The 25,908-nt window shown below is 48.9% G+C and overlaps 2 long non-coding RNA genes across 3 annotated transcripts; both read left to right on the top strand.

Moving 5' to 3' along the window:
* The first annotated feature begins 1,324 nt into the window (after nt 1–1,324).
* Nucleotides 1,325–2,585, top strand: LOC120684542. Its single transcript, XR_005679341.1, has 2 exons — nt 1,325–1,862; nt 1,937–2,585. It is a non-coding gene; the product is annotated as an uncharacterized LOC120684542 (long non-coding RNA).
* Nucleotides 2,586–6,232: 3,647 nt separating this feature from the next.
* On the top strand, nt 6,233–10,142 carry LOC120686608. Of its 2 annotated transcripts, XR_005680268.1 has the most exons (4): nt 6,234–8,688; nt 8,772–8,869; nt 8,948–9,166; nt 9,716–10,142. It is a non-coding gene; the product is annotated as an uncharacterized LOC120686608 (long non-coding RNA). The 2 variants fall into 2 exon arrangements; XR_005680267.1 differs by having other exon boundaries at nt 6,233–8,688; nt 8,772–9,166.
* Nucleotides 10,143–25,908: the final 15,766 nt, after the last annotated feature.

Raw genomic sequence — 25,908 nt, forward strand, 5'->3', positions numbered from 1 at the left:
ACATAGTGATAAGGATGGTGGATTTAGAACGCCAACGAAGAAAGCGAGTGTCCCCAAGGTGAGTATATTTTTTATTTAAAAATTATACGTTTACAATATGTTTATATGATTTTTTTTGTTCACATTATATAATTCTTTATTCACAACTGATATTCATATTATGTGTTTTTAAAGGTAGGGATGCTATTCGATGATGTGGAATCAGTACAGGAGTTTTACATGAACTATGCACATGACATCGGATTTTCTGTTCGTATCGGTCAACAAAAACTTGATGACAATGGAGTGGTTCAGTGGAAGCGGTTCTTATGCGCAAGGCAAGGATATAGAAAACAACAAACTACCGCACCTGTGGATCCAACCAAGAAGAATAAGAAGGCGCAAAATACCAGAGAAACTAGATGTGGATGTGAAGCTTACATGTATTTTAAGCGCAATAGTGAAGGCAAATACAAGATAGGAGCATTGCATGAGGACCATAACCATGAGCTTGTGACACCCAGTAAACAGCATTTGCTTAGATCGAAGCGCTTTGTAAGCGAGAAGGCAAAAACAACATTGTTCAATTGCCACAAAGCAAGCATTGGAACATCACAAGCATACAGATTACTTCATGTGGGTGCAGGGGGATTTGAGTATGTGGGTTGCACAAAAAAGGATCTACAGAATTACTATAGTGATTTTAGAAATAAAATCAAAGATGCTGATGCTCAGATGTTTATCGACCAGTTTGGTAGGCTCAAGGAAGTGGATCCAGGTTTTTTCTTTGAATATGAAGTCAATGACGGTCGGTTGGTTCGTGTGTTCTGGGCTGATACAACAAGCAGGAAGAACTATTCCCATTTTGGTGATGTGGTATCTTTTGATTCTACTTATAGCACAAATCAATACGACATGAAGTTTGCACCTTTCACTGGAGTCAATCATCATATGCAATCTGTTTTCTTCGGGGCTGCTTTTATAGCTGATGAAAAGATAGAAAGTTATGTTTGGTTATTTCAGACCTTCCTACGGGCAATAGGAGAGAAGCATCCTAAACTCATTATAACAGATGAGGATGCTAGTATGAGGGCTGCTATAGCCAGTGTTCTTCCAAGTACCATGCATAGGTTGTGCATGTGGCACATAATGAAAAAATTTCCTGAGAAAATTGGTCCTCATTTATTACAGGATGAAGAATTTTGGAAAAGGGTTAACTTATGCGTATGGGGTTCAGAAACAACAGAAGAGTTTGAGAGCAGATGGCTTGCTCTACTGTCAGATTATAATTTGGGGAACAACGATTGGTTGGAGGGAAGGTACCGCATTCGGGAGTCCTGGATCCCAGCATATTTTAAAGATATTTGGCTTGGAGGCATTCTTCGAACCACATCAAGATCGGAGAGTGCGAATTCGTTTTTCAACCGTTTTATAGGTCGTAAGCTTGCATTAATTGAGTTTTGGCTCCGGTTTGACACAGCTTTGCAATGCCAGCGTCAAGAAGAATTGATACATGATAACACAACCCTGCATACAAACCCTACTCTATTGACTACATGGGAAATTGAGAAACATGGTAGCTATGTTTTCACACATGAGGTTTTTGAAAAATTTCAAGAAGAGGTGTTAGCTGCAAGGGAGTATTGTGATATCCAGAGCACAACTGAATTGGAGGATAGAAAAATTGTTACCATGACCGACAACTATAGAAGAATTAGAGAGGTAATTTGCTTCAGCACCGAGCAGATATATAAGTGCTCGTGCATGCTTTTTGAGTCCATTGGAATACCTTGTCGTCATATCATACGCATGTTTAGAGGTGCAAGACTAAATGAAATTCCACAGCACTACATCACGAAAAGATGGATGAAAAATTGTAAAAGGTAAACTTCTGTACATACATATATGGTTGCACATGTATTTATTCGTAGCTGATATTTTTTTACTCTTCTTTCAGAAACCATGCATTTGATAGCGACGGTAATTTATTAGTGGAGAAGGCCACTAGTTCTATGGCTGCATCTATGAGAAGGAAGATGTCAAGCGCACAGAATAAATTTGAAGATATTTTTCGAAGGGCGAAAACATCAGAAGAAGGCATAGATGTTTTGATACAAAACCTGGAATCACTTTCCCTGTTGTTTGATCCTAGCACTCAGACTAGACAACAGGAACAGGAAAATTTTATTGGCTGTAGCATTCCTAATGACGTGCAGGTTCACCCACCTAATGATACTCGCGCAAAGGGAAAGTGCAAGAGAATATTGGGACATGCAGACAAAAACAAAAGGCAAAAGGATTCGGGTTCACGCAAGTGCACGATATGCAAAGATGTCGGGCATGATAGACGTAATTGTCCAAAGAAAGAATCAGGGGCTGATACACATGAAAGCTGAAGCCTGAACTGCAATTTGTTTCCTGCTACATAGGAAAATAGCATCTCAGATTTGTTTTTTTTTTCATGTTCAAACATTAGCTCCTCTTGGTTTGGAACTCTGTAATCTTTTGAGCTTTGATCCCCTCACTATGATTGCTACATATGCTGTCTCATATTGCCCTCTTCCACGTTGAGACGATGCAGAAAATTCACCAATGTGTGCACTTGATTTCCTGGTTTCAGAAGCCACCAATGTGTGCACTTGATCATGACGAAAATAAGACGGCAGCAATTCATTTATCTGAAACATCCTTTTCTTGCCCACACCGCCTCTCACGGAAACAGGTTCTCCACCATCGTCATCCTCGAAATCCATGAGCACTTTGAGGTAGAACGTGATGCAAGAAGCTGCTGCAAACAGATTTCTTTCACGCAAGACGCCGGACGCAAGGACGACATGCACATACGTACCCCAGATGGTGATGGCCGAAGCATGCAGGAATTAGCGTCGCTCGTCTCTCGCCGGCGAGAAAGAGACGACGCCGATGCCGCAGATGACTGCGTCAAAAGACGGCGATGCCACGTTACACGGAGTGGGAGAAGATAACGACGGCTCAACCATCGAACGGCCACGTAACAGATGAAGGTCGGCCCCAGGGGAGGAGGGCTGCGGTGGTCGGCACCCTTGGGAGCGGAGGAGGGCCGCAAGCCCAGGGCGGCGGTGGGCGACGAACAAGATGGAGATTGGAGTATTCTTTACTTGGATTGATTTGTGGTGTATCATTTTTGGTAGGGGGTTTTTCGCATAATGCTCATTGGGCCGCAGGTGCTAGGTGGGAGGGGTTAAGTGAATAAAAACCAGTGTCCGTCGGATGATAATCGAGCGGCATGGAGCCTGTGCTTGCACGTTTGCACGAGAATGGAGATTGCACTCCAGTCGGACCCCATTTTCCACACACTCAGTTGACCCGCCACAGGTCACAACAGAATGGTCCTAGATCCATTCCCGGCGGTTGTAGTGCTCGCTCCAGCTGAAACCTCACCCCTCGTCTCCATCCTCAAAGTAGTCCACCTCACACTTCACACTCGAGAATCACCACCCGCAAGCACACTCAATCTCACGCAGCACACACGTGCATATTTGTAGTAGTAATAGTTTATAGCCGGGTAGTCCCGAGTGTCGCATATAGGACTATTTCAAGTAAACAAGGCAATGTTAAATGGAAACAAGGTGGGTTTCATTAACAGGTTACATGCAATTAGATAGCGGGTACATGGCCTAGCACTACGCATTTAAGTAGCTATAGGAGCAGAAGCGGGGTGTTCGTGTGAACTTCTCTGCCGGGGTTCTCAGGATCTGCTTCGGGAAAGTAGCCGGGATCTCCTGCTTCCACCTGCTCGTTCTCCGGTCCTTGATACGATTATAACGATTGAATAACCAGCAGAAAGATCCAAATAAGAACGAAAAGATCCAAACACATTCAATCAATGACATAATACAAACAACACAGATTACGACAGGCTTAGCGACGAGAAATGGTCGCGGAAACGATTCGACAGAGTTTCGGGTTGAAACTCGACGACGAAGATGGTCGTGAATACGGTTCGACAGGGTTTCGGGTAGAACTTGACGACGAAGACAAGCACGAGGTTTAAACTACGGTTACGACGGAGCTCGAGCGCAAGGATGTGATCGATGTGTGAGTCCGGAGGATCGAGTTGGTCGAAAAGATGATTTCGGGTTAAGTCGGAAAGATCGATGGGTACGGTTTAGGTCGGCATGAACGACGAGTCCGGGTTGAGTCGGTGTGAACGACGATATCGTGTCTTCATATGTCGACGTCGTCTTCTCGCTTCTCGTCTCGGCGTCAGGGTCGTGGGCCCACCTGGCCCGTCGTCTCGATCCCCGTGCGATGTCGCCTCGCCTAACTAGTGTCAAGGAATTGAGGCTAGGTCTTGAAAGAGAAGCGTCAGGGCGGCCCACGTGCCGGCCTGGATCCTAAGATGCATAGAGTGTCCGTGGGCCCGAGGGAAAACGAGGCAGGGTTTGAATTGGCCCACGGCTTAGGTTAGGGTAGGGCCCGCGAAAAGAAGAGAGAGGAGGAGCGGGCTTGGCTCGGAAAAAGGGCAGTGGCCCAACTAGGGCTTAGCCCATCGCGAGGCAATTTAGGGCCAGGGATAGCTTGGTGGCATGGTCCAGACAATTAGTGGGCCGGGGTGATTGATCCTGATTTGGCAGGAGCCCAACCGCGCTGCTGGTCGGCTTGCTGGCGTAAGGGCCCAAAGTTGAGGAGTGATTTTGGGCTGCGTTGCTAGCCCAAATCGTGAAAGGCCGAGGGCCGGGTGGTTGCTTGTGCTCCGGCCCAGACAGGGAGGTCAAATCTTGAATTGATCAAAGGATGTGCCTGGCTGCAGTATTATACATGGACAGCCCACATGACATGGCTGTGTAGATCGAATTGTGGCAGGCTGATTGTCGTGCTCGTGCTAAGCTTTGAACTCAGAACGTGAAGGGAGAAGCTAACTTGTGCACAACTGCTATTGCATGGAAAAGAAAAATGCTCTTACTTTGGCATGGCCGAAGCACACAAACAGGCAGCAAAGCAAGGTCATTATGTACCCAGCGCAGGATGCTAAATGTACGTGTTGGTCAGCCAGCAACAAAGAACAGTTTAGAGATCGCAGTCAACTGATGGCCAAAGATTCATAACTTGCTATCTGCATTCAACAAATACAGGAAAAGGAAAAAAAAACACTTATGCCTTGGAGATGATTCTGCATTGTTTGGACGGACAGACATGTGCAGATGTGCTTGTGCTAGTTCAGGAGAACAGATTGGCTTGGCCAATTAGTCCACTCGTCCAGAAGACGGTGCAGGAGGTTAACTTTCTACTCCTAGCACCAAAAGCACAGAAGGTTCAGCAACTAAATAGCCCAAGTCTAAACATTGGAGCTACCCGCTTGCTCGATCAGACCTGCAAGTGATGGAGTGCATGTGCAGAAAACATATTGGTCTTGCCAATATGCCTGCTAATCATACCTTGAGCCGGTCCTGTTGCCTGTGAGTGAGCTGCCTCAATCTATACATTGCGTCCCTGTTCTTATGGGCAGTCTTAGCTCTTTGGCATGATCTGGTCTGGATGGACAGAGAAAAGGGCAGCAGCCTAACGTCATGTAGGTGTTCAACCACAAGCTACTAAGGCTGGGCAGTGTGCCATCTCACTGGATGGGACTAGAAATTTCTCAGGGATCAACAAATTTTGGCCCTATAGGCACCCCTCTCGGCCCAAGATGAGGCACCCCCACCAGCCCAACTAGCCCACTCGCTTGCAAATGCCGCGACGTCCGCTCGTCCGCGAAGGCAGGCAGATGCCGCGCCGGAATCCTATCTATCTTCCGGAAGAAAGTTTCTTAAACATTTTCCACTTTAAGATGCGTGCACGTAGCTAAGCTAACGGACTAGATGCGAGCGTGGGCAAACTAGGATGACGTGGTCTGGCGTAGGTGTGGTGGACCAGCAACTGTTGGGCCGGACCTGGGAGGGAGCGGGTGGACAGATGGGAAGTCGCAGGAAATTGATTAGCTCACACGAGATTTGTTTTCCAAATTTAAACTTCTTTATCTCTCTAACGCCTCATTTATTTTCAATTCTGATTCAACCATCATCTTTCTTAGAATTTTTCTAACAAATTGAGATCTGACATGATTACATATTTTTCTGTTTTTTAGTTTCAACATTTTAGATATACTATTTCAACATTTTAGATATGATCTCTAAGAGGTAACACAAATGTAATGCATCTACTTTCAATTAATAATTCTATATTTTTTGCTATATAATTGACCTATTTATTCTCTTTTCTTTAGGTTCGATCAGATATTTTGATGTATGGGACATCTTTTGTTCATCATTGGGCACCACAATGATTAATGTCATATTTTTTTATCAACAGTGAGTGTTATTGCCCATTCCCCTACCAGTTTACTTATATTTTGACCAAAATATCATTGCCATTACCAAAAGTTGAATTTTGTGATTAAAAATTATGAGTTAGCTACACTATTTGCTTGAACATCATAAAGATCATTATACTGTTGATAAAGTTGGGCACCCCCGACTCATTCGCTCTAGCTTCGCCACTGCCTCGGGCGGAGCAGGTGCAGGTACAGAGGGACAAGAGCCGACGGCGGTGAAGAGGGTGTGCTGAGCCTTCGTCTTGGCATGCTCCTTGTTGTATTGTTCCTCCAGGAGCAAGTATGAGCGTGCCGACACGAAGGTGTGCGGCGGCAACTTTGACGTGATGGCGGGGATGGCATGGCGATAGCGGGAGTTGAGACCGCGCAGCATGTTCAGCACCTGGCTCGTCTCACGCACTGGCTAGTCACCCTAGGCACAAAAAACCGAGAACCGAACTGAAAAACCGAGAACCGAATCGAATTAATCGAAACCGAGAAAATTGGTTCCTAATTCGGTCCCTGGTTTTCAAGAACTGAAATATTTCATGTTTATTCAGTTCTTGGGCTCGGTTAACCGAAGAACCGAAGTATGCTTGAAGCCCAGTAAATGAAAGAGGCCCAGCCCAACAAGCAACAACCCTAGCTATATAAGCTAACATATCCAGCAGGCAAGCACCACTCAATCCACTCCTTCTCATTCCACCATAGCCTAGTCAGCCGCCGCCACCCTGCTGGCTTGCTGGACTGCCGCTTCTCTCTCCCTCCGTCCTTCCCTGTTCCGCCTGCTCTCCTCTGTCTCCTCAGGATCCGGTGTCCAGCTCTCCCTTCTATTTCCCAAGCGGTGGCGCATTCCCTTGCCCTTCCTTGCAGGCTGCAGCACCACGGTGGCCACAGTAGGAGTGCCCGGTGGCGTCGGCTCCCTGGTGGCCTCCCATCGCTCGCGCGTGGTCTGCATCCCAGGTTCCGACGGTGTTGCACAGGCTCCATCAGAGGCGGATTGTGTTGCGGCGATTTTTTTGTTCTTTTTCGTTGGATGTTGCCATCGATCTATGTATTTTGGTTCTCAATTTGACTTTTTATTCTTGTAATTCGTTAGTGTTGGATTTGAGGTCGGTTCATTCGGTTTATAACCAAACCAAACCAAGAAGAACTGAAATCGAAATGCTCGGTTCTCACAAATTTTAGGAACCGAACAGTTCTTGTTTTTGGAGAACCGAATTTTGCAGGGGACCGAGGAACCTACACTACTACAGATATGATCATTGCAAACGGCTCATCACCGCCGGTTTGAAACAACCCGACGGTGATAGTATATCAGCGCCGGTTCTAAATTAACCCGACGGTGATAGTCACTCATCACCAACGGGTCGTATTACGAATCAGCGGTGATAGGTTTTCAAACATCACCACCGGGTCTTAATACGAACCAGCGGTGATAGTTAGACATTACCGCCGGATCATATTACGACCCGGCAATGATGCCAATTTTTTTTCATATCTGGTTTCTCTCCGTCTCCTGTCTGTCTCCCCCTTCCACATCTTCCATCTCCCTCCCTCTCCCGTCTTTTGTCTTCCCTCCCCTCCCCTCCCCGTCTCTTCCTTCTTCCTCCACGGGGCCCCTCCTCTCCCCGCGTCTCCTCCAGTGCCGCGCGGCGCACGGATCCCCTCCCCTCCATGACTCTCCTCCCGTGCTGTGTGGGGGTGTGGACGCGGCGGCGCGGCGCAGCTAGCGTGGCGGCGGCGGGGAGCAGCAACCGGCTAGGCGCGGTGCTGCACGGAGTGGTGGCGCTGCATGCGGTTCAAAAATGAGAAGGTCACGCTAGCTTGTTCCCCTCCCTTCTCTTAGAGTTTTTTGTTTGATGCTGCAGGTTGCTAGCTGCAAATGCATTTGTGTAATTGAGGGGTTGGGCGTTGGGTATTTTGCTCGAAATGCCCCGCTGAATGATAATTGAGGAGCTGCGTGGTGCTGAATTGCTGATTGGTAGTCACTAGTCAGTTCGGGAGGGTAGTTCCGCGGTGTAGTTTTGAGCCGTCCTAGTTTCAGACTGTTCGACGTCTGATAGAATTATACTTTGTTCAGCTACATCTTTTGGTCGCGTGGGCATTGCTGTCTATTGTCTCAAGTCTCAACTGTGAATGATTGCAACAGTCTGCCAAGGAGACCTACCATTTTTAATGATTTAGGGGTATCAATCTCATCAGCTCATGCAGACTGCCGCAGCTTTTAAGGCGGCTTTTACTTTACTATCATGCACAATTAGCACCATTTAGTGTCCAATATGTGTTATATCTTTTACTAAAATATTTTTCAGGTAGGTAACATTGGTGGGAAAGAATTTTCTGAGTCACTAGCCCCAGATGTCCAGAAACTTCTTGTGAGTGAATGTTTTATTGCTTATGTTTCCCTTTCATTGTTTTGTGAATGATTCTATTAATGAAACATCTTATGTTGTCACAGATTTCAAGTAGCGGCCGTCCTGTTGTCAGAAAGAAGGCTGCTCTATGCCTTCTGCGGCTTTATAGAAAGAATCCTGATGTTGTGAATATTGATGTCTGGTAGTAATATTATAGAATATAGAAGTACTACATAATACTCTACCGAATATAATATGATAATTGGATTCTGCATATCAGGGCTGATCGAATGGCACAACTTCTAGATGAGCGCTACCTAGGTGTGCTGACATCTGTCATGACTCATGACCCTTTTTGTTTCATTAGTATCCAACAATGCGGAAGCATATTGGAATTGCCTTCCAGAATGTGTAAGAATTAATACTGGAGAGGCTAGCAAGAAATCAAGATATTCCACAGGAATACACTTACTACGGAATCCCATCTCCTTAGCTTCAGGTACTTTCCTTTCTCATGCCATCATTCCTTCATCTAGTTTGATTTATCAGTAAAGTTAGGCCAAATCTATTTTTAATTAAACTGTTACATTCTATTATGCTTGACCAATAAACTATTACATTCTATTATGCGGTGGCCAATTTGAAGAACCTTGGAGTAATGTAATAATAAAGACTATTTGTTCTGGTTATCTTTTTTGAAATTCATTGGGTTGTACTCCTGTCTTTTTTTAAGATGTCTTTGTGTATGTTAGAGTCATTCTTTTTAATGAGCCCTTGTTTGCCAGACATGACCTGTTGATTTTTAAAACAAGTTTTTTTTTCTATGGTCAGTAATTTTGAGTACTATTATAACCTAAAAACTTGTTTTCTATTTTCTTGCCCCATCTGCCTTTCTTCCATAAGTTTATCTGCACATTTCTCGGCTAATTTAACAATTTGGCATTGTTTTGATTTGGTTTCACAACCTGACAGATAGCACATGATGTGAATTCTTCTACTTATGGTATAAACGGTATCATGCTAATGGTGTTTCAGTTACAATTAACAGGGATGATGTGGCTCTGGAAATCCTCCAACATGATCCCTTCGTGGTAAAATAGTTGCAGTTCTCTCAGATTTGCATTTTATTCTTCGGCTAAGGTTGTTGTGTATGTATTTCCATCTTTTTACAAATCTGATTGTCTCATGTCTTGTTGACATTTTGCATGCTCTTCTGAATTTTGAAGTCATGTATGTTCTGTCCAATTTCCATGTAATAAGTCACATTGTTAATATATAGGATCATATCAAGTGCCCAGCCAGAGAGTAATGGGCAGCTTGTTAAGTTTGCTACAGAGAGAGGCTCAAAAACTAGGCTTGATGTATGAACTCTTTGTTTTAATCTTGATGTATGAACCCTTTCGTTTAATCTCGATGTATGAGCTCATGTGATTGAATTCTGCTGCTATAATGATATATTATATATGTTGTACAAACGGTGCAATATTATTATATGAATATATTTTTTTTGATGGGAAAATGGCCTTCACCGCCGGTTCCATCCACAAACCGGCGGTGGTGAGCACTCATCACCAACGGTGGGTGCACTCATCACCAACGGTTTATGAACCGGCGGTGATGAGCCCTCTTATCATCGCCGGTTTTGAAACCGGCGGTGATGACCCCTCCTATCACCAACGACTTAAATCCAACGCCTCCCAAACCAGCGGTGATGCTCATTTCGAACCGGCGGTGATGGGGGATGTTGTAGTAGTGCTAACCGATCGGTTTGGTTAGAACCGAATGCCCAGGGTGACTGGCTGGCCAACATCGTGGAGGGCGCCGGCGAGCTTCTTCAGACGGCCAGTATACTAGGTGATGTCCATAATTCCATATCGCCTTGGACCAGATTTCGAGGCCTCCAAGTATACAACCCGATGAAGCTCGTTGTCGTAGAACTGTGCATGAATGGCTGCCCAGACCTTGTACGCCGTGGCCTGCGGGGGAACGGACGATGGCACGGACGTCCCTGCCAATGGAATTGTAAAGCCAACTGAGGATGCATTGATCGACGACATGCCAATCAGGATCACGGCGCTGGTCAGCGGTTGGGGGGAGGAAACGTGGGAGGAAAGACTGAATTTGCCAAGAAAGGCGTCGAAGAAGCATCTCCATTCGTCGTAATTGGGATCAGAGAGCTCAAGAACAACATGCACATGTGACTTGATGTTGACTGTCTGAAGAAAGTAGGTAGGGGGAGAGGGCGACGATGCCGGTCAAGGATATGCCGCTATCGGAGGAGGATGCGACGTCGGAGACATCGGTGCCGAAAAGCGGGTTGGCATCCATAGCGACGGATCGGATTGCGGTGAGCGCAAAGGAAGCGGAGGAAGGGCAACGGAAGGAAGAAGAGGATCATGGTGATCACGGCGAGCGTGGCGCAGTGGGCACGGCGTGGGGAAGGCGGTGTCGTAGCGATCGCAGGGAGGTGGTTCAGGAGGAAACCGTGCAGCTGATACCATGTAGATAATAGAATTAGAGCCAATAATGAATCGTACGTGTTGATCTCAATGTGCATCTATATTCTATAGTGTTACAACAGAGGGTGTTGCTCACTTAGCAACTGCTACTGCCTACACTACAGCTAGCGCTCAGGGCGCGTGTACAAGTGGTGATCGTGGTCACCATGCACCATGCTCGGTCAGACAACTGACTCAGTCAGGCGTTCATAGCCGCAACTGTATATCCGGCATGGATCCAAGGATCGTGCGCCCGCGCCGCGCGCATGTGACCGCGTACAGCTGATCGATCGAGCCGGCCGGGCTGGGGGCAGGGCGCGGGGTCAGAATGCTGGAGCATGTCCGTCCCAGTCCCACGGGCCGACGGGCGTACGAGGACGACATGGGCACACACATGGCACTGGCACGTACGGAAACCCCTGGTCCTGCGGCCCTTGCCTGGTCGTACCGTACGGCTAGGCTGTACTATGCATAGGAATAGGATCTCCGGGTCTACAGATTACAGCATCGACTGTGTGCGCGCCATGTGCGAGTCTACTCACTGCTGCACGCATGTGCGCCTGCAGGCTGCAGCTCGATCGAACGTCCACTCCAGAGGAGAAGCCAGGGGCTGCAGATACAGTAGGAGCACTCGTATTCGCTAGCCTTGCCCTTGCTCAATAATCAGCGTCAGTTTCTGATTGCCCATCATGCTGCACATTTGATGCCACCCTTAATTCACGAAGCGTGTCTCCTACCTGCACTACTCAAAGTCTGAAAGCTTGGATAGCCAGTCCCGACCCTCCGTCTCTACTAAGTCGCATTACTATTTCTAGTTATATGGTAGTAATAATGCTATCACGTTTAATTTCCACTATACAGCTTGCAATAAACGTGTTATAATAAAAAAGCCCGCCACGGGAACCAGTGGGCTGGGCTGGGCCGTTTTCTTCCGTTCCATTCCAGTTCCAACACATGTCAAGCTCAGAGCCAATTCCCAAAAAAGAATGTCAATCTCTTGGACGTACACAGGCTGTACAGGCAGCGCCGTGATGTGAATGAAAGCACCATACTGTGCAGCATAGCATGCGTGAGTTGGCTCATAGGTAAACGAGGCCGAGCGAGTGGCGTGCCGAATGGACGCACACCCAACTCACGAGTCCGAGACTCGTGTTGTGGCAGACGTGGCAACATGTGCAGAATGCGCACATATAGCAACTCAATGACGAAGGATAAAGTCAGCCACCGATGCCGCCGGGGCCAGCAGATTGATGGTGCTCGGCATGCCGGCGCATGACACATGCGCGCCTTGCACACCTTTTTTTTGTTTTTGACTGTCTAATATATCACAATGTTCTAGTACAAAATAGTTTTATGCCTGCTCAGTCACAATGCTGGTTTTATCGGTGCAGAGATGCGATAGAACTTATTTTAGATTTTTTGGCGGACGAAAGAAATGGATATCGGAGATTTTCTTTCAGCCGAGGAGACAGCCACTGGTGGCGTCGTGCCGCCGTTTTCGCCCCTGCCAAGCTAAGACGACATCGTTGCAGTGGTGGTGAGCGAACACTCCACAGCGGCCAGCCTGTTGAATCGTGTTTTTAGTGAACACCACTGGTGGCGTCGTGCCGACTTTTTCGCCCCTGCCAAGTTAGGCACCCACAATGTGGTTAAAAGGTGATATTAGATAATAAATACAGTTGCAAAAATTGACCTTAAGCATTGTGGGTCAAATTGACCTTAAGCATAAAAATTCATCCCTAAAAAATTTAATAAATTCATCCCCTAAAAGAAATATTCTCCATCCCCTTACCTAAATTTCAAAACCCATCCCCTAAACATAACATAGGGTACGGAGACCTTTTAGGGGACACCGTTGGAAACAGTCTAAAGCGCACCGCAAGCTTGCGGTCGAACTTAAGCAAATAAAAAATTATTCAATCTGTCTCGCCATTTCTCTCTCCAGCATCGTTTCCAGCTTGGCTGGTGCACCAGCCTCCAGCTCTACAGTATTTTTCTCTCACATCGCTCTAGCACTAGCCTCCAGCCACCAGTCAGATAATAGTGTTTTTCTCTCACACCACTCCATCTCCAGCCTGCCGAACACAGTGAGGTGTCTGAGGTGAATAAAAAATTAGCGAGCAGGCCCACCTTATCTCCCCACACGCCATATACATTGGCCTTGTTTATTTTGCATGCAACCAAAAGGCAAACCCAAAAATTGCTACAATACTTATCACATCGAATTTCGATGCATGCATGGAGCATTAAATGTAGGTAAACAAAATAATTAATTACATAATTTGGCTGGAAAGCGCGAGACGAATCTTTTAAGCCTAGTTAGTTCATGGTTGGACAATAATTACCAAATACAAACGAAAAGTGCTACAGTAGCCCACCCCAAAATTTTTCACAATCTAAACACAGCCATTGCTCCGGCTGACCATTGTTACTGCCATCTGCAGTGGGTACCACGCTTAAGGTGAATATTGTGCATGCACATTGCGGATGCCCGACAGCGTTGCAGTGGTGGTGAGCGAACACTCCACACCGGCCAGCCTGTTGAATCGTGTTCATGTCCACTCTCGCGAGCCTCTCCTAGTTTGGTATCTCCAGTTTGCAGACGAGTTGTAAGCTCGACCACGTGCTTGCGGTCGGACGGAATTTTGCACAGTTCATCGTTCAGCTGGCCGGGGTTTATATCTATTATTACCGCTATGGAGGAATGATTCCGAAGCTAAGCTCTGGCACCACAAGTGGTTAGTGGATGTCCCAGAGACACGACTGCTGCCCGCATGCAATTGTCTACTACGTATTTTAGAGATAATTCTGCACAAATCGGACTGCTACCGAACTACCAGGTGCAACCACGGTGCCTCGTACGTGTAAAGGTTATATATCCTGACAAAACCGCGAGTTAAAATTTCACACTTCGGAAAAAAGGCAACATCCTAGATCGATCATCACATATATTTGACCGTTTGAAGAATAATATATAGTATACAGTACGTATTTGTGCTCTATTGAGCAAACTTCTTTCGATATGAAAGCAAGGTACAAGCTACATTTCACTCTCCGACATTAGTACAGAAAAACTTTAAACTTTTTTGCGACGCCCTCTTTTCTAATAGAGGCGGTTCACAGTTAGCAGGCCCCCTCTAACTGTGCCGGAAAACATTGTAGCGTCTTGGCCGCCTCTGAAGATCTGTTTTTAGGGGCGGTTCAATTAACAAAACCGCATCTGAAGATAGCTACATTTAAGAAGCAGTTGGGTTAAGAGAACCGCTTTTGAAGATGCATTTTTAGAAGCGGTCATCTTTACAAATCCATCCCTAAAAGATACCCATTTTGAGAGGCAATTCCTTAAGAGAACCGCCTCTACAAATTTATTAACAGAGGTCGTCCTCTTCCGTCAACCAGTGATGGATCCATGAATTTGTGGCTAGGTATGCCAAATGCACAAGGGACGCCGCCCACGGGCCACAACCGCCGCTCTCGCCGGCGGCCGGCGCCTTCGCTGGGGGCAGGGCCATAGGTGCAGCTGCGCAGGGGCGAGGGGGGCGAGCCACCGCCGACGAGCCAGCAGAGCGCGGAGAAGGGGTGGGGAAAGGGCGAGATGGCGTCCGTGCTAGTGCCTGGTGGCTGGTGCTGCCTATGCTTGGAGTCGTAAGATTGCGGCGCGGAGCGAGGAAGCCGAGTAGAGGGCGAAGCAAGCGACGCAATTTTGGGGTTGGTTCCGTCGTGGGCTGCCAAAAAGGCTATTCGATTCGGCTCGTCAGTGGCACAATACTACGCAAATATACCATGGTACGTATAATTACATGTATACATATTATTTTTTCCTCTCAAATATTGGGTATGCCTTGGTATACAGGGGTATACCCCTGGCTCCGTCACAGCAGTCAACCACCCCTAAAAATGATCCCCTAATTCCCATTTCTATCTTCCTCCTCGGGACAGTGCTGAGCACCATGGTTCAGCTCACTTGGAGGCCAAGAAATCTCAAAAAATAGAGGGGGAAGGTTTTGCCTTTTGAAACGTTGAAGGAGTTGGGTTTGAGAGGTGAGATTGTTTGGCATCCCTAAACACTTTTAAACTTTAGGAGCGGTTTCTTTCACTGCAAGATGCGCCTAGAAAGAGAGAGACATGCATGATGTTTAATTTTTTACTAGCAATTTATACGCAATCTTGCCCAACTTACTTGGGCTCAAATGGACTCTAGTTAATTTCTATATTTATTTATCATTTTTAACCTTTAGGTCAGGAATACTATAATATTTGTATAAAGAGTATTGTCGGGTACCGTAATTAGGGATATCCCAAATGGACGGCTCTCAAGCACACAAAACACCTGGCTAAAAGGGAAAACGCCAGCAAAACAAGCCCCTAGACCGTCTCAAGGCCAACGTGGAGCCAAGCCTCTGGCGAGCGATGATTCTCCGATTCGCCCGAGCCCTGCCACGAACAGAAGGGGCATTCGCGACTCGCCCGAGGTCGGCCTCGGGCGAGAGACACGTTTCCGACTCGCCCGAAGGCAGCCTCGGGCGACGCCTTGGGCGAACCTTTGCCTCGGCCAACTACCCCGGCACCAGAACATGCGCATTTAATGCAGTCTGTACGCCAACCACTCCGTCATGGACGCCGAAGTCAACAAAGGACGACGCGATGGAGGCCTAATTCACTTTTACCGCCCACGACGCCATCCTGAACGCGGATACCGGGCACTATTCCACCACTCCGACGACTGTTTCACCTACCAAAGCCATGACTGCTTGCAACGTCCCGTCTGGGCTTCGGGGCGAGTCAGCCTTGGATCATACCTCTACGTCATCGACCGGGCCTCGGCTCTCTACGCCAAGTCAACTCCCTAAGGACGAGCTACATGGCTCGGCATACCATCCAATAGGAGTCCCCACGACGTCCACGACCGCGAGCGTCATCCTCTCCCATCGATTGGGTACAAAAAGTACCGAGACCACGCCGCCACCCACGCCAATACAGGGAAGGTCCACAGGACTCGGACGTACCTCCGCCAGCTCCCACTCACGTGAAAGCAAAGACTGTACACCTGGGTCTCCTCCTTGCGGCTATAAAAGGGGAGAGCCCAGGGCCTGATCAAGGGGGGAGATCCATGACAACACACTTCACCATTCACCCTTCACTCCACCCCTGATATTGGCACTTGCCTCAATCATCCAGGAGACCTAGGACTCACTCCCTCTCTCGACCGATTGTAACCCTACCACAAGCACCTAGGTGCAAGCTAATACAAGTCTTCTCCCACGCTGGACGTAGGGCCTTCTCTTGCCCGAACCAGGATAAATCTTGTGTCTTCTTGCATCAACCATCCGGAATCGGGGCACATAGCATAAATTCACTAGTTGGTTAGGACCCCGCGGTTCCGAACACCGACAGTTGGTGCGCCAGGTAGGGGCGCTGCGTGTTGACATAGCATTCCCACTAGGTTTCGGATGGCGGATCCCGAGCGTCCCTTGCGTCTTGGCACGGTGATCTAGTTCGGGACTCTGGAGTTCATGTCTCTCGGCTACGACTACGAGATGGTTCTCCTCCCACCTAGACACCGGACCAACCACGACTACCGTCTCTCCTAGCTGGGGGAGCGCGTCCGCTCCTACTTTCCTGGCCCAAGGAGGGGCACCCGGACCTCCGCTCCCGTCGCTCCTGCCGGGGGAGGCGGAGGCAGACCAACACCAACCGCACCATGGGCAACTCTTCTCGCCCGGCCGGCACTGCGAGACCGGCAGCGGGCACAGACTCCCTTACGAGGGACCTGTCTGGCATCAGCCTCACGCTAGGAATGACGATAGCCGCACGCATGGGTCCTGGGGCAAACCCACCAGCCCCTCCTCCCACGATACGTGAAGCAGGATCGACGTCACGCTCCTTCCCTTATGGGATGAGCAATGTCGCCGCAGGCTACTCCTCTTCGGTGAGCACCCGCATGGGTGCTTACGCCGAGCTTCCAGGGCATCACCTATGATCCACCCTGGACTTGCTCGCGACTACTCCGGCCTTGGAATACGTGAATTCTGAAGAAGAAGATGGCTTGGACCCTGGCCTGGACTTCTTCGGATTTTGTGACCCCGACTCCGTGTGGGACTTCATGGCCGCGAGCAACTACTACCTCACCGACTCCAGCTCCGATGACGAGGTGTACGACCCGGCGCGCGAGTGCTTCAACGTTGAGCTCGAGGAGCACGAGGGTGAAAACCAGCTCAGCATGCCTCGGAACGACGGCACCCCAGCCTCGATCCCGCGCGTCGAGCACCCGTGGGAACGCTCCACGGTTTCTGTCCCCGTAGGACACTAAGACGCACTGCTCGAACAGCTCCGCGAGGTCCAGGCCAAATGAGAGGAGGACCGAGCGCGACTCCGATAGCTCAAGCAGGTTCTCGAGCAAGAAAGGGCAGGCCGGAGCCTCGGTGGAGACGCACGCGGAAGGGCGCGTGAGGTCCAGCACTGCATCATCGAGGACATCGGGGGTGAACAACCCCCGGTCTTCGCCAGAGCAAGCCAGAACCTCGCCGCAGCGGCAATCTTACTTCGGACAATGCCCGAGTCATCCACGCCCGAAGCACGTCGAATCTAGGTTGAGCTCAAAGGGCTATTGGAACACGCCGCAGTCCAGCAGGCCGAGAGTTCCGGTTCTCGCTTGCGAGAGCCGGCTTCGGAGCACCGAGCCGGACCCTCCCGTCAGGAGCGAGAGGCCTCGGTTCATCCCGAGCCCGTCAGGGCCAGGGCACTTTTGGTCTGTGACCGTCTGTTCGACAACCGCCAGAACAATGATGTCCGAGACCGCCTCGGCATCGACCCTAACCGCGGAGTCCGAGCCGACCCCTCCAAGCGAAGGCGCCGAGGTGACGATCGCGTCGCACGGGGCTATCGCCTTAGATGTGGCGGACGCTACGACAGCGGGGAGGACCGCAGCCCCTCCCCCGAGCCTCCGGGCCCGCACGTCTTCACCCGGGCCATTCATAGGGCACTGTTCCCAGCGTGGTTCTGACAACCAGCCAACCTCACCAAGTACTCCGGCGAGACAAAGCCAGAGCTATGGCGTGCCGACTACCGACTGGCATGTCAGTTGGGGGGCAGCGGATGATGACAAGCTCATCATTCGCAACCTCCCCTTGTTCCTGTCCGACGCAGCCCGAGCCTGGCTCGAGCACCTCCCGCCCGCGCAGATCCATGACTGGGACGACCTGGTTTGGGTCTTCGAGGGAAACTTCCAGGGCACATACGTGCGCCCCCGCAACTCCTAGGACCTCAGAAGCTGCCGACAGAAGCCGGATGAGACTCTCCGTGAGTACATCCAGCAATTCTCCAAGCAACGCACCGAGTTTCCCAACATCACCGACTCGGATGTCATCGGCGCGTTCCTGGCTGGTACCACCTGCCGAGACCTGGTCAGCAAGTTGGGGCGCAAGACCCCCACCAAGGCTAGTGAGCTGATGGACATCGCCACCAAGTTCGCCTCTTGGGAAGAAGCCATCGAGGCCATCTTCCACGAGGTCAAGGGAAAGGAGAAGCGGAAGGAGGACGCCCCCGAGTCATCCACCCCACGCAACTCCAAAAAGAACAAGAAGAAGAAAGTGCAGCAAGGGAAGCGCGAAGTCCTCGAAACCGATCTCGTCGCAGCCATGGATCGCAAGGATGCCCGAGGCCCCCCGGGGGCCCCCCGTCTTCGACAAGATGCTCAAGGAGTCATGCCCATACCACAAGGGCCCGGTTAAGCACACCCTTGAGCAGTGTGATCTGATGCGGCGCTACTTCACCAAGACCAACCCGTCAATGGATGATGACAAGAAGAAGGGCCCGAGCAACAAGGACGACAGCAAGGACGACGAGTTCCCCGAAGTCCAAAACTGCTTCATGATCTTCGGGGGCCCGACGGTCAATCTCTCGACACGGCAGTGAAAGCAGGAGCATAAGGGAAAAGGGCGTCAACCTAAACCCCGAGAAATGCGTCTTCGGGGTCCCCCGAGGCATGCTCCTAGGGTTCTTCGTGTCCGAACGCGGCATCGAGGCCAACCTAGTGAAAATCTCATCCATCACCAACATGGGGCCGATCAAAGACCTAAAGGGAGTCCAGAAGGTCATGGGGTTCCTTGCGGCTCTGAGCCGCTTCATCTCCCGCCTCGGCGAGAAAGGCTTACCCCTATACTGACTCTTGAAAAAGTCCGAGCGCTTCACTTGGACCCCTGAGGCCGAGGAAGCCCTCGGCAATCTCAAAGCACTCCTCTCGAATGCTCCCATCTTGGTGCCCCGACGAAAGGCGAAGCTCTCCTACTCTACGTCGTTGCAACCACACAGGTGGTCAGCGTGGTGATTGTGGTTGAAAGAAAGGAAGAAGGGCACATCTTGCCCGTTCAAAGGCCGGTCTACTTCCTCAGCAAAGTCTTGTCCGAGACTAAGACCCGCTACCCACAGATCCAGAAGCTGCTCTATGCAGTGGTCCTGGCTCGGCGAAAGCTGCGTCATTACTTCGAGGCTCATCCGGTAACTGTGGTGTCATCTTTCCCTCTGGAGGAAATCATCCAAAGCAAGGAAGCCTCGGGTGGAATAGCCAAGTGGGCAGTGGAACTCATGGGCGAAACTCTTTCTTTCACTCCTCGGAAGGCCGTCAAGTCGCAAATCTTGGCAGATGTTGTGGCCGAGTGGACCGACACCCAGCTACCAACAGCCCCAATCCAAGCGGAGTTGTGGACGATGTACTTCGACGGGTCTCTGTTGAAAACAGGGGCAGGAGCGGGCCTGCTCTTCGTCTCACCACTCGGGGTGCACATATGCCATGTAATTCAGATCCATTTCCCCGCCTCTAACAATGTGGCCGAATACGAAGCCCTCATCAGTGGTCTGCGCATCACTATCGAGCTCAGGATCCATCACCTTGATGTTCGAGGTGACTCCCAACTCGTCGTCGACCAAGTGATGAAGAACTCGAGTTGCCACGACTCGAAGATGGAGGCCTATTGTGAGGAAGTCCGACGCTTGAAGGATAAGTTCTATGGTTTGGAACTTAACCACATCGCACGACGGTATAGCGAAGCCGCAGACGAATTGGCAAAAATAGCTTCAGGGCGAACCACGGTTCCCCCAAACATTTTTGCTAAAGACATCTACAAGCCGTCAGTCAGCCTCAAGGAACCACCCGGGCCAGCACAAAGTACTGAACTACCCTCGGTCGCCGAGCCCGAGGCCATGCAAATCGAAGGGAATGAAAACGGAGCCGGACCAGCCTCGGACTGGCGGCCCCGTACCTCGAGTATCTCCTCCGCGGAGAACTCCCCCTTGACAAAGCTGAGGCTTGGCGTTTGGCATGGGGCGCTCAAACATTCGTGCTATTGGAAGGTAAGGAGCTGTAACGACGCATCCCCTCGGGAATCCTCCAGCGGTGCATCCCCATCGATCAGGGTAAGGAGCTGTTGCACGAGGTACACTCAGAGGCTTGCAGACATCACGCAGCGCCTCGGACCCTCGTAGGAAACGCCTTTAGACAAGGATTTTATTGGCCGACTGCGGTCGCCGATGCCATTAAAATCGTGCGGTCCTGCAAGGGTTGCCAGTTCTACGCCCGACAGACACATCTGCCAGCCCAGGCCCTCCAAACCATCCCCATCACATGGCCCTTCGCCGTGTGGGGGCTGGACATGGTCGGGCCACTAAAGAAAGCGCCTGGGGGCCACACGCACTTGTTGGTCGCCATCGACAAGTTCTCCAAGTGGATCGAGGTCCGGCCCATCGCCAACCTTAGGTCCGAGGAGGCAGTGCTATTCTTCACAGACATCATCCATCGTTTTGTGGTACCTAACTCCATTATCACCAACAACGGCACAAACTTCACCGAGAAAAAGTTTCTCAACTTTTGCGATGAGCTGTCGCGCACCCAAGGACAAACAGGCAAGTAGAACGTGCCAACGACATGATTCTACAAGGCCTAAAGCTGAGAATCTTCAACGAGCTAAACAAGTTTGGCAAGAGATGGGTCGCCGAACTACCGTCGGTCATCTGGAGCCTAAGGACAACCCCGAGCCGAGCCACGGGCTTCACACCGTTCTTCCTGGTCTATGGGGCCGAGGCCGTCCTACCCACAGACTTGGAATACGGTTCCCCGAGGCTGAAGGCATTCAACGAGCAAAGTAACCAGATCAACCGAGAAGACTCACTGGACTAGTTGGAAGAGGCTCAGGACGTAGCTCTGCTGCACTCCGCCAGGTGCCAGTAGTCGCTACGACGCTACCACGCACGACGGATTCTACCCCGAGGCTTCCAAGTAGGCGACTTGGTGCTTCGGCTGAGACAAGACAACAAGGGGCGCCATAAGCTCACCCCTCCGTGGGAAGGCCCATTCATCATCGCCGAGGTACTCAAGCCAGGAACTTACAAGCTGTCCAACAGCCGAGGAGAAGTCTACAACAACGCTTGGAACATCGAGCAGCTATGTCACTTCTACCCTTAGAATTCCAAGTTGTTATGCACTTATGATCCTCACATATCAATAAAAGCTTTCCTTCGAGAGAGGCTCGGCCCTGATGGAAGGGGGGACCCCCCCTCCATATCGCTTTTTTCTCAGAAAAGTTTTTGATCCAAAAACGACTTTCGTGTTTTCAGCTTAACTAAAAACAGAATCCGAAACGAACAAGAGACATCCCAAAATGGCAAGGGACCGAGCCGCAGGAACACCTACACTTCCGGGATACGGCTTCACCACTCATCACCGTTCGCCCAAAAAGATGACTCGCGTTCCAAAAGACTCCGTGAAAACATAAGTCAAAAACATGAAACAAGAGGAAACATAAAAAAGCAAATAAACACAAAGCACATAAATATTCAAAGGTCCCAGGGCACCACTGTTCGCACGAAAGACTTAAAGTTTCACATGGGCTCTCGGGCCCAAATTTTACAGGTCACGAATATCTTCGGAGCTTGGGGCATCCTGAAGGGCTCGGGAGTCCTCAGGAGGCGTCACCTCTTCATCGGAGGGAGGGACCGGGATCACTTCATCCTCGAAGAGTTGAGCAAGCGCCCTGCCAGGCCCCTCGGCTACCTCAAGCAGCTTCTGGACCTCTTCCTCAGCCTGGTCATCGTTCACCTCGTCAGGCAGGGCGTACCCCTCGCTCACGGCCTCGAGGTTCAGGGCGTAGTGGGAGGAGACGACGGCCAAGGCACGCTTCACCCCAGTGTGGAAGAGATCCCGGAGCTGACTGCAAATATAGCCGCCAAGGGCCACCACACGGCTCCGCAAGGAGCTACCAGACTGGCCACCCTCGGCCTCGAAGGATTCACAGAGAGACCGGACCACGCACTGCAAAGCCTCGTGGTCTCGGATCTCATTCTCGAGGGTAGTTTGTAGTGCCCCTGAGGCCTCAGCGGCATCAGCCAAATCTTTCTCCAACCCTACATCAAAATAGAAACAGGAATAAAATAAGCATGAAACAAAAGTGAGGTTTGCACTTGCATCCTTCGAGGTAAAAGGAAATTGGGATTACTTGATGAAGAAATTTTGCGAGCGGTTCTTTCCATTAAGCAAGGTTCAACATATTCGGAAGCAAGTGATCAACTTCGCGCAAGGAGAAGAAGAAGGAATAGATCAAGCATGGGATAGATTCAATGGATTGATTGAACAAGGACCGAAGCTTGGATTTTCCGGTGAAGTACTCTTGCATACCTTTTATTTTTCCCTAACCCCCGAGTGCATGCAGTTTGTTCAAATGTGTGCAGAAGGAGATCTCATGGAGAAAACACTCACGGAAGCCGCCCAACTCCTACAAAAAATCAGCAAGGGTGCGGCCATGCGAAGAGATTGGGAAAAACGATGTTCGGCAAGCTCCGAGGAAGAATCTCAAGTGCGGGTGCTTGCTGGAATTTTCAGAAAAGAGACATCTGAAGTGAGGAAAGAACAACCGAAGCACGGGAAAGTCATAGAGACAAACCACGATGAAGAAGCATCGATCTGGAGTGCAACAAAAGACGACCCGGAAAAGAAAGGAAGAACCATGGGCACCGCCAAATCGCTAAGGGAATTCGAGCAAATGCATTGGATACCAATTGACTTTGGAAGATTGTTCGACAAAACAAGACCGCATCCAAATCAGCGAGGAATGGCGAAGGTGATAGCGGAAGACTTCCCGCCGGATAATCACATGGGATATACATTTGGCAAGGAATCGGTCGGTGATATTATTCGGAAACTTTTTGAAGAAAAAGAGGAAGAGATTGACTTAGACGAAGTGCTGGAGGTCAAAAAGATCATGGGAGTGAAATCAGAATCATCACCCTACGTGCACATAGCCCAAGTATATGCAATTGGAAGCGATCAAGGCGAAGGTAATCCATCACCCACACCTCATGTTGATTGCATGATAGACGGAACAAAATGTTGCAATGTTTTATGTGACGTTGGCGCCCATGTTAGTGTGATGAGTTCTAAGGTTTATGTTGAGCTTTTTAACGAAACATCAAACCTTGATGCCACAATCATTAAATTGATCATGTGAGATGGTAGATTAATTAAACCACTAGGAGTGCTTAGAAATCTAAATGTTGCCATAGCGGGTAAAAAAATTCCTACCGACTTTTTTGTGATTAATGGTAATGATGATGAGCATGAAGGCATAATCCTTGGAAAACCCTTTCTCAAATTAGTAAATGTTGTTCTAGATGTTGGAAAAGGGATTATCACTTTTGATCTAGATGGAGAGAAGCGCACATTTGAATTTCATTCAAAACCGTCTTTTGCTTCACCTCTACCTCTTGATAACGAAGAGGTAGAGAGCATTCGTTCCATTGATTCTTTCAGGGATCCTCTCCAACGTGCTTTGGAGAATGGAGATGCTCAAGACGATCAAGACGGAGAACTAGTGGAAACAATAGAAGAGTTGAAGCCGCAACACGGGAATTTGGAGGAAGAAAAATTTGAAGACATTGGAGAGTTAGATCAAGAAGAGGATGGTGCGCCCGATGTTGAGATGAAGCCACTCTCCAAGGGATTGAAATATGATTTTTTGGGAGATGGCAAGACTTTTTCGGTGATTATTTGCGACGAATTGAGCCCGGAAGAGACGGAGAAGTTGCTGAATTTATTGAAGAAGCACAAAAAGGTGATCGGCTACTCGATTAACGACTTGAAAGGTATTAGCCCCGCCTTTTGCACACATCGTATACAACTCGAGGAGCAATACAAGCCGGCCGTAGAGCATCAAAGTAGGTTGAGCCATGCTATGCGTGATGTGGTGAAGACTGAGGTTATCAAATTGTTGAATGCCGGAATAATATACCCCGTGCCACATAGTGAATGGGTAAGCCCCGTGCATTGCGTTCCGAAGAAAGGAGGACTCACGGTTGTGAAAAATGAGAAGGAGCAATTGATACCACAAAGAACCATCACGGGATGGAGGATGTGCATCGATTATAGAAAATTGAATAAGGCAACAAGGAAGGATCATTTTCCACTACCATTCATTGACGAGATGCTAGAAAGGTTGGCAAAGCATTCACACTTTTGTTACCTTAATGGATACTCGGGATTCTTCCAAATAGCTATTCATCCGGATGATCAACATAAGACTACGTTTACTTGCCCGTATGGAACTTTTGCATATCGGAGGATGCCTTTTGGATTGTGCAATGCGCCCGCTTCTTTTCAAAGGTGCATGACGGCTATATTTTCAGATTTCATAGAAGAGATTATGGAGGTATTCATGGATGATTTCTCGGTGCATGGTACTAGCTTTGATAATTGCCTGGGAAATTTGGAGAAAGTTCTTAAAAGATGTGGAGAGGTTGATCTTGTGCTTAATTGGGAGAAGTGTCATTTCATGGTGAAAGAAGGAATTGTTCTCGGTCATGTTATCTCCGAGAGAGGGATAGAGGTGGACAGAGCAAAAATAGAAACCGTGGAGAAATTGCCACCACCTACGGACATCAAATCTTTAAGGAGCTTCCCCGGTCATGCCGGATTCTATAGGAGGTTCATAAAGGATTTTTCAAAAATCACCAAGTCATTGACACAACTTCTCCAAAAAGATGTGGAGTACAATTTTGATAGTGATTGTCTTCACGCATTTCGAACACTCAAGCAATCCCTCATAAGTGCTCCTATCATGCAACCTCCGGATTGGAATCTACCTTTTGAAATCATGTGTGATGCAAGCGACTACGCCGTAGGAGCCGTTCTTGGACAAAGGAAAGAGGGGAAGGTAAATGCTATCTACTACGCAAGCAAGACTCTCAATGAAGCCCACTTTAATTATGCAACAACGGAGAAAGAATTGCTTGCCGTGGTATTCGCCTTCGAAAAATTCAGATCATACATTGTAAATTCAAAGGTGATAGTTTATACCGACCATGCGGCAATCAAGTATCTCTTATCCAAGAAAGATGCTAAACCACGCTTGATTTGATGGATCCTATTGCTACAAGAATTCGATGTGGAGATAAGGGACAAGAAAGAAGCAGAAAATGTTGTGGCCGACCACCTATCAAGGATGAACCATGGAGATGATGGAAAAGAACCGATCGAGGATCAAATGAGAGATGATCACCTATATAGAATTCTCGACAAAGATAGTTGGATGAATGAAATAATAAGGGCACTAAAAGGGATGCCCTTGGATCACTTGGACAAGAATGCAAGGAAAAGAGTGATCACGGAAAGAAGAAAATACTATTGGGATCCACCATACTTATATAGATATGGAGAAGATGGAGTCCTAAGAAGATGCATACCGAGGGAGGAACGTGAAGA

This window comes from Panicum virgatum, chromosome 8N (assembly GCF_016808335.1).
Source record: "Panicum virgatum strain AP13 chromosome 8N, P.virgatum_v5, whole genome shotgun sequence".
NCBI classification, from domain to species: Eukaryota; Viridiplantae; Streptophyta; class Magnoliopsida; order Poales; family Poaceae; genus Panicum; species Panicum virgatum.